Below are 12,545 nucleotides of genomic sequence, written 5' to 3'. Positions count from 1 at the left end.
GTAGCTCCAAAACTGAATCTTTTATGAGTCTCTGCCCAATCAATGACCCAAACTTCAGCCCAGCACACCCAGAAGCAAGTACTGCCACTGAGCCAAGCTTTAGCTCAGCAAGGTGGCAGACAAACTGCTAAAGTGCACTGGCCTACCAGTCTTTACAGAGAGCAGGCGCATAAACCTAAAGAGAGTGAAAACTCTCATTCAGTACTATAGGCAGCTGTATTTTTCATAAGTATGTTCTCAATCGGTGCATAATAGTAATTATCAAAAGAAAGAGCCATATGGCTTCATTTTGGAAATGTAAATTATGTAGAAATAGTGGATATTAAAGATTCAACATTATTTCAAATCTGAATGTATGTAGAGACTTCAAAATAAGCAAACAAGTTTGCACCTGAACTATTTTCAGTCCTAAAAATAGTTGAGGTGCAAATTTTTGCTTACACTTGGATAAAGGATTACACCAAGAATATAATTTCTTGGTATCTTTAATTTATAGTATAACCAAGTAGGAAAACTTAACTATCTCTAATCCAGAGTATTTTAATAATAAGGTGTGACAGCTTTTGGCTACTCGTATACGAAAATATGACTATTGCATTACTTCAACCTTAGTATCACCTCTGGATCTGGCTCCTACTGATGAGACCTCAATAAAGGTCGAAACTAGTCTGGGTAGTGACCCTTCACGTAATGCATAGCATTATACATATCTGCAAGGAGATCTGCCTTGCATTATGGGATACTAAGGCAAGTAATGTGAAGTCATTAGCTTCTTTATATGAGTTGCCCCAGTCCTGAAAATAGTTCAGGCAAACTTGTTTGCTTACACTTCAATAAAGGATTAAACCAAAAATATAATTTCCTGGTATCTTTAATTTAGAAGCTTCAAAGTTTCGAAACTTTGACCAGAGAGCTCCAATACTGAGGATAGTATCCTCAGTATTGGAGTTCTCTTAGCTTGTCCTACTTAAAACACGAGCACTGCCCAAGCATTCATATTTTTGCCTTTTGTTAGTACATTTAATAAAGATTTCACTGGCCTGACAGCTGTTTCAACCTGGTTGGTTCTATAATAATGTTGGATTTTTAATATTCACTATTTCTATATATTTTACATCATGGAAATGAAGCTGCATGGCTCTTTCTTTTGATAATTACTATTATGCACTGACAAAGAGTTCACTTATGAAAAATACAACTCTCTGAAATTGTATTTCTTTATATTGAATGAGAGTTCTTGCTCTTTTAATGTTTCTGACATGTCTCTGAAGAGAATCAACCAGTTTGAAACAGCTGTCAGGCCAGTGAAATCTTTATATGATGCCTGAAATATGTGAATGCTTGGGCAATACTTAGTATCTTTTAAGTAAAAAAGATACTGAAGATTGTATTCTCATAAGCTGTCTGATCAAAATTTTGAAACTTTCAAAGTTTCTACATAGGCTTTGAAATAATGTTGGTTCTTTAATATCCACTATTTCTATATAATTCTTAGGGAGATTTTTTTTTTTTTTTAGGTTGAGTAGGATATGAATGTGATCTGTTTGTGCCAAGACAGATAGATGTGAAAGTCAAAAGTGATGAGATTTGAATTCTTTAATATCACTATTTCTATATAAAGAGGAGGATGAAGTTCTTCCTTCTGGGAAATATGACAGTATTGTATTTTGATAGTGTTGAAATTCACTCAGTTATCTTCACCCCATTTGAGAATGGTGAGAAAACACTCTATAAGGCATTAGTTACAGAAGATCTTGAAGTTTAGTCATCTGTACACAAGGTTTTTTGAATGAAGAAGTGGAATAATGTACTGTTGTCAGCAAAACTATATACAGATAGGATTTGAGGTTAAAGAGAGTAGATTATTAATGTATAGGAAGAGGATGTCGGCACAAGGAATTCAAATGACAGGAAGCCACCTACCATTAGTTAATGACTAAAGAGGAAACTAGTGACCCAATCAGAGACTAAGAAGTTTAGTAAGAAGATCTCAATGCCAGACAATCAAATGCCTTGGAAATATTAAGAGAAGCCACATGATTTTCTTCAAATTTTCCATGGCTTGTGTTTCTAGATGGATAAGGTTGACTAGGAAATCTGCGGGGTGCTTAAATATCAAAGCTATATAACTGAGAGAAGACCTCCACATAGCATTTAAAGGAATGTGGAGAACCAACCAGGGCTTCTGACCTAATGTCCAATCCTCACCTTCTCGTGATGCACCCTGTTGGTTATATACTGAACAAACGAGGATGGGTGGCAATTTGGGATTTAGCCGACCAAATTGTATTCTTATTGGCTTAAACCAAAATACAAAATGATGGTACAACATGACAAAATTTCATGCTGGCTGGGGCGTTGCCTGGTTAAACAAGCCTCCCGTTATTTTCGCCAGGGAACCAGGGCGCACAGCAAAAAGTCAGCTACTGGAACAAATCTGAAAACACACCCCAACTCAACATCACCAGAGTTAAAGATCAGTACTATCAACATAAGAAGTCTGAATGGCAAAGAAATGGAGCTAGCTGATGAATTAGATAAGTACAGATCGACATAGGGGTGACTGAAACCAAAAAGACAAAAACTAGTGAGATATTTCTGAGCAATAAATACAAAATGTTATATTCAGGCAATAACAATCAAGGAAAAGAAGGGGTAGCCATAGTATTCAACACTAAATACGAGGCTAATCTTCTTGAATGGCAGGCAGTCTTAATAGAGTGATGTGGACAAATATGAGAATGGGGAACTGGACAATGAGACTTATTTGTGCCTATGGTCCCACAGAAGGTTCTACTAAGGTAGAAGTGGAGGAAGTTTTTAATGCTTTAGAGAAAGCAACTGACACAATGAAAAAGGAAAAGTTGGTCCTTGTTGGGATCTAAATAGCAGAGTAGGAAATGATTGCTAGACATACAAAAATATTTTGGGAAAATTTGGAAAAAGAGCAAAGCTAATAATAATGGCAAATACCTGTTGGATTTCTGCTCAGGACATGGACTCGTTATTACTAATGCCATGTTCCAACATAAAAATGTGCACAAATTCACATGGAGAGAAGAGGCAAGGTATAAAAAAGTCTCATTGACTATATTATTGTTGATAGTGATGTTTTCTCCCTGGTACAGGACACCAGAGTGTACAGAGGATTTGAAATTGAGTGATCACTATTTAGTCTTGAGCAGGATAAAATTGAATTTCATATTGAAAAGAATAACATGTAAAAAAGTCTTAAAGCGAATAAAAGTTGAGAAGCTCTCAGATGTGAACTAGACTAAAATACACAAAGATTATTGAAGAAAAAATGAGAGAGTTTGAGAACAGGAACCAAACCTTGGAGATTCAGTGGCAAGCTTTGAAGAAAACCCTGATTGATTCAGCAAGAGTGGCATGTGGTGAGGTAATCTGCAAGGATAGAAAAATCAGAACTCCATGGTGGACACAAGAAGTTAAAGAGGCAGTGAAGGAAAAGAAGAAAGCATATCAAAAGTTCCTGGCAAATAAGTCAGCTTGTGCTCTTAGAGAATACAGAGACAAATGTAAGAAAGCTAAACACTGTGTAAAACTAGCTAAATGAACGTCATGGGAGGACTTTGGCAAGAACATAGAAAATAAATATCAAGAAGGTGGAAAGATATACTGGAGATTGTTGAAGAAGCTTAGAAATGGAGGAAAGAGTGCTGTAAAAGCAGTTAGAGATGATAATGCTGACATCAAAACGGGCGGAAAAGATATCTTTGAACTATGGAGTAATTACTTCGAAAAATTGCTAAATGAAACAAGCAGTGATAGCACAGTGGTAAAAAACACACAACAGGCATACAGTCAGGAATACATATCCATACTTGAAGTAGAAAAAGCCATCAAAGGCTTGAAATGTGGAAAGGCAGCAGGAGTAGATGGTATTCGACCAGAAATGCTGAAGTATGGTGGTATAAAAGTCTTACAGTGGCTGTACTGCATAGTTCAAAAAGCCTGGACAGAGGGACGAATTCCCAATGATTGGAGTAGAGGTCTCATAGTACCCATATATAAAAAGGGAAATAAAACTGAATGTGAGAATTACAGAGGCATTTCATTACTGAGTGTTCCTCGTAAGATATATGCAAGTATACTTGAGAAACGGTTGAGAAGGATTGTGGAAGAACTGCTGGATTTAGGCCAAATAGAGGCTGTCAGGATCAGATTTTCACTTTACGACATAGTTGAGAAAGAATGGGAATATAACAAAGATCTGTATTTAAGTTTTGTCGATCTGGAAAAGGCATATCCTTAGTCTTTATTTGAGTTGTAAGTCAGCAGTTAGAATTGAAGGAAGTGCAGGAAGATCGTTTAATGTTAAATCTGGTGTGAGACAAGGATGTACATTATCCCCTCTGTTATTCATTATCTATATGGATCAGATTATGAAGAAAAATGGTATTAAACATGATATCAAAATTGGAGATATTAATGTCAGCTCTATACTTTATGCGGACGATGTTATACTTCTAAATAAATCCGCTACAAGTCTGCAAGATTCCCTCACTAAATTGAATAACTGTTGTAATAGATATGGTGTGAAGGTCAGCAATAAAAAGACAAAGACAATGAAAATAGACAGAATCGTTGAAAATGTCAACTGCGTTGTGAACGGAGACTGGAATAAGTAAAACATTTCAGCTACTTAGGCATGATTTTTAGTGAAGATGGTAAATCAAATTTGGAAATATTTGATTTACCATCAAATAAACATTTGATATGTTATAGACAACAGAATCAACAAAGCTGGTATGGTAGAAAGTTAATTGAATAAATTCATATGGAATAAGAGAAATTAGTCAGAACACTAAATTAGCTGTATACAAAACAGTGTTCAAACCAGTTTTAACTTATGGACCTGAGAGCTGGGTCAGAAGTAAAACACTTGACCAAAGACTAGAGACTGCAGATATGAGAGTCCTGAGAAAGATTAAAGGTGTGAACAGATGGCATCAATGGCAGTATCATATTAAAAAGGAGGATATTAGGAAAGAACTTGACGTTGTCAACTTCCAGGAATGTTAGCAGAGCTAATCTCAGGTGGTATGGTCACTTAATTAGAATGGGCGAGGAAAGATTAGCAAAACAAGTGTTCTCTTCCAGGTTGGCAGATAAATGACCCAGAGGAAGACCAAGATATATAGGTGGATTGATACTGTACAAAGCGCCTTAGATGATAGAAATATAAGATCTGATAATGTTGGAGGCTTGACAAGTAACAGACTGATTTGGAGGAAAATTGTAGATAGGAAGTTAGTAATGATGTAAATTTTTCATGTAGTACAATCATATCCTGTACACCCCTTGAGGGAACATGGCAGGAATTTGATGATAGGAAATCTGCTGTGGAGAAGGAGTTGTGAAACTTATACTGGTTATCGCTAATTAATTGGTGGATATTCAGGAAGTGAAGAAGCTGGTTGTGAGTGACCATCTCTGTTACTTTTGAGGATATACAGGTGAAGATAATGGATGATAGTTTTATTTTATTTAATGGGAGTGGTATCTACCATTTTTTAAGACTGGCTGGATAAAGGCTTGACTCCATGCTGATATCCATCAGCATGGAGTCAAGATGCCAGATGAATATGACAGCTTCTATAGGATATACAGGATGGTGTCAATTCGTAATTAAGATTTTAGAACAGGGATACCATCTGTACTGGGAGGCTTATTAGAATCTGTACTAAAGATATTACTGATGGCTTTCTTGCAGAAGATCAATAGGTTTGTGGTGAGTAAAAGGTGAATTTTGTTAATCATCTAAATAGGAGTTGGAGGAGAAATGCGATGCCAAAAAGGTAGCTTATCTTTGGATGATGATACCATGTGCTCTCCAGATGTGAGAGAGAGAGAGGTGGAAGAATGGCAGGGCAGAAGTTCAGCCTAATAGTTTTAATGATGCTGTAGAAAGTTTGACTGCCATTTCAGTAGGAGGCAGGTTTATTGCCTCCCATAAAAAGTTTAGATTAGAGGAAAACAGATGATAATGTCAAGACTGATAAATTTGTAAAAACTTAACTAAATTGCAGTCCCAATGTTCACTTTCTTTCAATTGAAGCACAATGAACTTGAAGAATGATACTTAAAAATGTTAATATAATAAAAATTAGTATATACAGGTAACCCTCGTATAACGTGGATGTTAGGTTCCATAGAAATGCCGTGTTATGCGAGACTTAGATCACATAAAAAAAGTAGGGTTAGGTTCCGAAACAGTTTTTTTTTTTTTAAATTATATAAACAACGACATATCCAACAAAAACAATATTTTTATTTAATTCGGATTATTCATGTAAGTTAAGAAAACAAACTATGAGACAAATACATAGTATAAAAATTACAAATTGTACATAAATTTCATTGCATAAATGTTTTAGACACAATAAAATAAAGCGCATATTTTAATCATCATCACTGTCTTCAGAAATAGCATTTCGTAGATGTTCTTTAAGTGGCCGGAGGTCGTCACCACTTGAAATCTCTTGGACATCATTTGTATAATTCTCATTGCCTACTTCGGCTGGTTTAGTTATCAAGAAGGCTGCATTTTTTTATTAAGTTCATAATATGGAGCTAAACAAATATCCAATTGTCTCATGAATTTTCCCGAGCACTCCATTGAGGAATCATTATCCATAAAATAACTTCCTAACTTTCTTGCCAAGTCCAATCCTTTTGCTAATTTCTTTAACGGATTCATCATAATCAGAATCTTCGGCAGAACTTTCCCCACCATTTGGTTCGATGCCATCTGTTCATTGTACCAGTTCTTCCTCATTTAAATCTGTTTCTCCATCAATTAATTCACTAATTTCGTTTTCGGCCATATCGCAAAAGCCTTCTCCACGAAAAATGTGTGCGACGTTTATTACACGACTTAGCTTGGCATCCACTGGAGTACAAAATTTTGTTTCAGAATGGCTTCAGGCCCTATTTTTTTTCCAGCAAGCATTCAGCACAGAGGGTTGTAATTCCTTAATGGACAGAGAAATAATTTTCACACAATTCAATATTGAAAACTCTTTCCACGCTTGAGGCAGTGTCATGTTTGGATTAGATTCCATTTTTTCCAAAATTAATTGGAATGTTCGCCGATATAATATGACTTAAATGTTGATATTATTCCTTGGTCGAGTGGTTGAATAAGTGTATTAGGAGGCAAAAAAGTTATTTTAATATTCGGATGGCTTAAATTTGTTGGGTGGCCTGGTGTATTATCTAAAATTAGTAGAATTTTGAAGTCCATATTCTTTTTCTTTGTGTAACTTTCTACATTGGGTACAAAACACTTGAAAAACCAATTTTCAAACGTGCTAGCATGCCTTTTTGTTGGCCTGCCAATAAACAGGTAGGGTGGACCTGTCAAGCCCTTTCATTGCACGAGGATTTGCAGATCGGTTAATAAACATTGGTTTTGTCATGTAATCACCTGATGCATTACTACAAAACAGTAGAGTAATTCTATCTTTGGAAACTTTGAATCCAGGAGCTGATCTTTCATTTTTCAAAATATAGGTGCATTTTGGCATTTTTTTTCCCAATATAATCCAGATTCATCCACATTGAACACCTGGTCTGCACTATAACCACCTTCTTCAGTGATTTTTAAAAAATTCTGCTGGGTATTTCCTGGCAGCTTCAACGTCTGCTGATGCTGATTCTCCCTGGAATTTAAGATTATACAAAGAAAACCACTTTTTAAAGTTTTCGAACCAATTTTTGTGCCTTACTGGCACAAAATCCATACTGAGACATTTTTTCTGAAGAATCTTGATCAAGTTCTTTTAAATGTTTATAAACTTTTTGAGTGCAATCTTCTATTCAAATCATTAGAGATTTCTCCATTAGAATATCACGTACACGAGCAACGTGCTTTGTACTTACCAGCAATAACACTTTCTCGGATTTTATGTTCATTTTGTTTGATTGTTCGAATTGTTGATTCATTTAAATTCAGAGCCCTTGCAACAACTCCTGGTTTTTCTCCAATTTTCAACTGATCCAAGATTTTAATTTTTTCTTCGAGAGAAATGAATTATTTATTGTAATAATAAAAATAAACTTTTACATATAATTTTACATATAATATGTATGTAACTCACCAGAAAATAAACTGCTCAGCTTGAGAATAACACACTTATGATTTTAATGCACTTTCCTGGCAGAAAATGAAGACAATTTTCAACAATAAACACTTTATATAACCCTAGATGGCGAACCTATGGCACTCGTGCAAAAGGTGGTACATCAATGATTTACAGGTGATATCCTTTTATATGCTTATAAATTATTCAACTTTTTTTTTTAATTATTACAATACATACAAGTTGAATTTTGTTTTACACAACAGAGCAGCTATAAAGACGTGCATATGATTGGTGCGGTATGAACAAAAGATTGTGTGACCCAAAGACAACCGACAAGTGTTGAGTTGAAATGTTAATTCTCTTCAATCAAATTCCATAACATCTGAAACTGTCATAACAACATTCACTATTAGTTTTAACACATTCACGACAGGGTGTCATTTATCGTTCTGACAGAACTTCTCATTACCGACTGGCTCAACTCACACAAAAGTTTCAACCCTTGGTTGAAATTTATGGCTGTTTACATTTGAAATGGCAGGCGAACTCACACACTCATTATATGGCATGTTTCAATTCTTGGTAGAATTAGTTAGCACCGTTTTTATTCCAGCTGTCTCTAATTGCATTATTTGTTAAGAATTACAGAGCCCAAAAGCCTCTGTACAGTACCTTATTCAGTGATACAATAAAACTAAATTCGATACTTATAATTACTTGCGCGATACAGGCAAACACAAATTTAACGAAAATAAAATTTGATTTTTAAGTCCCACGGTGAAAAATATATGAAAAATAAATAAATAAAAGGTTACTAGAAATTGTAGACCACGCTATATTGAGACCGCGTTGTATAAGTACCGTGTTATACGAGGGTTACCTGTACTTTAATTTGCTAGCTTAACACATATGCAATCATTGCCTGCTCTATTTTGTAAATGAAATAAAACTTTGTAGGCATAGGTTTCTGTGGTTTAGCAGTTCAAAAGAAAGATTCTGGTATTGCGACCACGTGTTTATTAAGATGAATAAAAATAAACAAACCCGACAAGTTTCGTATGTCGTTTGACTTACATCTTCAGGGATATTCGTCTGATATTTTTAATCTGATGTAGAGATACCTTTAACACCTGAAGATGTAAGTCAAACGACATACGAAACTTGTCGGGTTTGTTTATTTTTATTTATCTTAATAAACATGTGGTTGCAATACCGGAATCTTTCTTTTGAAATAAAACTTTACAAAGGGAAAAAAAAAACATTGTACAATCTTCCTCTCAGTTGCAGGTTCAAATTCTGCTTAAAACATTGATGTTCGTAAAAGCTTAGTTTTTAAATATCTGCGCAAGATTGCATAGCTCCTTTTTATTTTATTGTTATTTATTTTTTTATATCAATGAATATATATATATATATATATATATATATATATTAAAGAATCATTACATGGTGTTAAAAAATCAAATCATTTAGCTAAAACTATTGTTGAAAGAGCATAGCATTGGATATGGGTCTGGATATCACTCTGGATTGGTAACTGGCTTTCTGATTCTTGTTTCAGTTTTTATGTTAGTAATAGTATTGACATTTTGGCTCTTCAAGAGGATTTCAATAAGTTGGGAAAGTGGGAAAATTAATGGGGATATCAGATTAATGCAACTAAATGTAATAATAAGATTTTGAAATTTGGGATTCACAGATGGGATGCTTCATACTCACTTAGTAGAACTGGAGGAAGCAAGAGATTGTTGAGTGATTTTAGATAGAAAATTTAAGTTCAAAGGACATATTGCCAAAGTTGTGAAGATAACCCAGAGAATAAAAAAGATTGTGATTTCATTTTATAAAGCTTTGATCAGACCGCATCTGGATTTCTGTATGCTTAGATTTGGTTGCCAGGATTTCAAAGGGATGAAATCCCTTGGAGATGGTGCAGATACCAAAATAATTCAGGACCGTAAAGTGTTGGTGTTATCAGGATAGACTGAAAGTGTGCAAACTACAGTTTGAGGGGCAGAAGACAAAGGTGGAATATGATTGAGACATTTAAGCTATTGAAAGTTTATTATCAGATTGACATAGTGGAGATTTTTCATGACAGAACAAGGGTAAGGAAGAAGAGGGTCATCCCTGGGAGTTGCAGAAGGAAGTAGTAAGGACCGAGAAGAATTTTTTTTTGCATGGAGAGTTGTAGGAGCATGGAATGCATTGCCTGAGAGGGTGGTGAAAATGCAATTAGTGGATGAGTTTACGGAATAGATAGTACGATACAATTTGTGTTATCAAACATTGACTTACCACAGTGGGTATTGTGACTCCATGGAGGTCAGGAAATAATAATAAATGCAAATAGTATCTCAAGAAGCTTGAGATGCTCTTCACATTTTTCATAACACATTATATCATTGTGTAAAAATGTTCCACAGAATTAACGAGTGCAAAATATTAACATAAATTAAAGATACCGAGAAATTATATACTTGGTTTAATCCATTATCCAAGTGTAAGCAAACAAAGTTTGCGTCTTAAGTATCTTTCAGGACTGGGGTAACTCGTGGCAAAGGTGGTATGCTTCACATCACTTGCCCTAGTATCCCATAATGCAAAGCACATCTCCTTGTGGACATATATAATGCTATGCATTATGGGAAGGATCACTACCCAGACCAGTTTTGACCTTTATTGAGGTCTCATCAATGGGAGCCAGACCCGGAGGTGAGATACCAAGGTTGAAGTAATGCAGAAGTCATATTTTCCTATACCAGTTGCTAAAAGGTGTTACACCTTATTATTGAAATACTCTGGATTAGAGATAGATAGTTGTTGAAAGTTTTGCACTTGGTTATATTATATTATAAATTAAAGATACCAAGAAATTATATATTGGCACTTGCCAGACTGGTGCAGAAAACTGTACACCTACAATGTGCATAACTAGAAAATGTGTGCATGTGCAAAGTTCCGATTCCAGTTATTTTTGGGTACCCCCTCATATATACTTAGTTACACAATCCCAGTTAAAAAATTCATCTACATCTATAAAATCAAGAGCAAATATGAAATTTCCTGTAACAAAGGGAGTTAGACAAGGAGATACCATTTCACCTAAATTGTTTGCAGCACATTTTTTAAAATCTGGATTGGAAAACAAGAAGAATTAAAGTGAATGGGAAAGAACTAAATCACCTACAATTTACTGATGACATTATTCTTTTAGGAAACTCTGCATAATAACTTCAATAAATAACCAATTAATTGAATGCAGAAAGTAAAAAGAAATATAAAGAAAGACAAAACAAAAAATAATGTATAATAAATGCATCACCAAAAAGCCAGTACACCAGGAAATTAATACAGTAAACTCCTATGTTTACCTAGGGCAAAAGATCACAGTAGAGGGAGACTGTAAAGAAGAAATTATACATAGAATTCAATAAAATTTAACACCATTAGAAAACACCATGAAGCATTCAAAGGAAACATCACAATCTGCTTAATAGAAAAATATTCTACACTTCATCATGACATATTATTATTATAAAGAGAGACCTCCAGGGAGTAAGAGACTCATCGAGGGAGGCCACATACTATATGCACCAGCTATCATATTTATTGGTGAATTCATTCACACTGCTTGCGCTCACAACATCTAAAGGCAATCCATTCCAGTCATGCACCACCTTCTGAGAGAAAAATCTAGCCCTCACACCCTTCTTGGCGGCCTTCATTCTCAGCTTCCAAGGATGTCCTCTCGTCCTTTCCCCACCCTCCATAAATTTTGCACTTTCTCCACTATATCAGAATCACAATGGAAACCAGGAGATCAATAGTCCAAGTGAGGGCTTATCAAAGTCTTGTAAAAAGGCAAAATGACATCCTTATTTTTACATGTGAAAGTTTGTTTCAGCATTGCAATTATCTTTTGAGTCGTATTTGTAATCTTTGCTACATGGCCACTGAACTGCATCTTGCTATCTACTACTTTGTAAAATTTCACAGGCTTCTTTAAATTTGAGTTCATACCAGGTTTTTGTATTAAGTAAAAAACAAGTACTTTTCCAATCAATTTAGTGTTAAGAGCATCATCTGAGAGGCCTGCTTCAGGCCTCTCAGATCATGATGAGAGATATATTTATTGACAGATTTTCTCATTTGTCCATAGACAAGTTGCATGAGCACGGTACTTTGTATATGCCAAATAGCATTAGTGGTGAGAGTTTGTCAATAACCATATCTCTGAGCATCAAGACCACATTGGGTTTATCAAATCTCACAAATCTGGCCTGGCAAAATATGGAATTGAAAACACTAGCCACAGGATCCGATTGGAAAACACCAAGCTTCTGCATAGATCCATATATAAACATGAACGCTTATACTAAAAAAAAAAAAAAAATCTGAAATCTTACTTCTTCTACCTAATCTCGATGGTAA

The sequence above is a fragment of the Typopeltis vanoorti genome, chromosome 11 (assembly GCF_054136105.1).
Source record: "Typopeltis vanoorti isolate ZY-2024b chromosome 11, IOZ_Tvanoo_1.0, whole genome shotgun sequence".
NCBI classification, from domain to species: domain Eukaryota; kingdom Metazoa; phylum Arthropoda; class Arachnida; order Uropygi; family Thelyphonidae; genus Typopeltis; species Typopeltis vanoorti.
Note: the sequence above shows the minus strand (reverse complement) of the source record.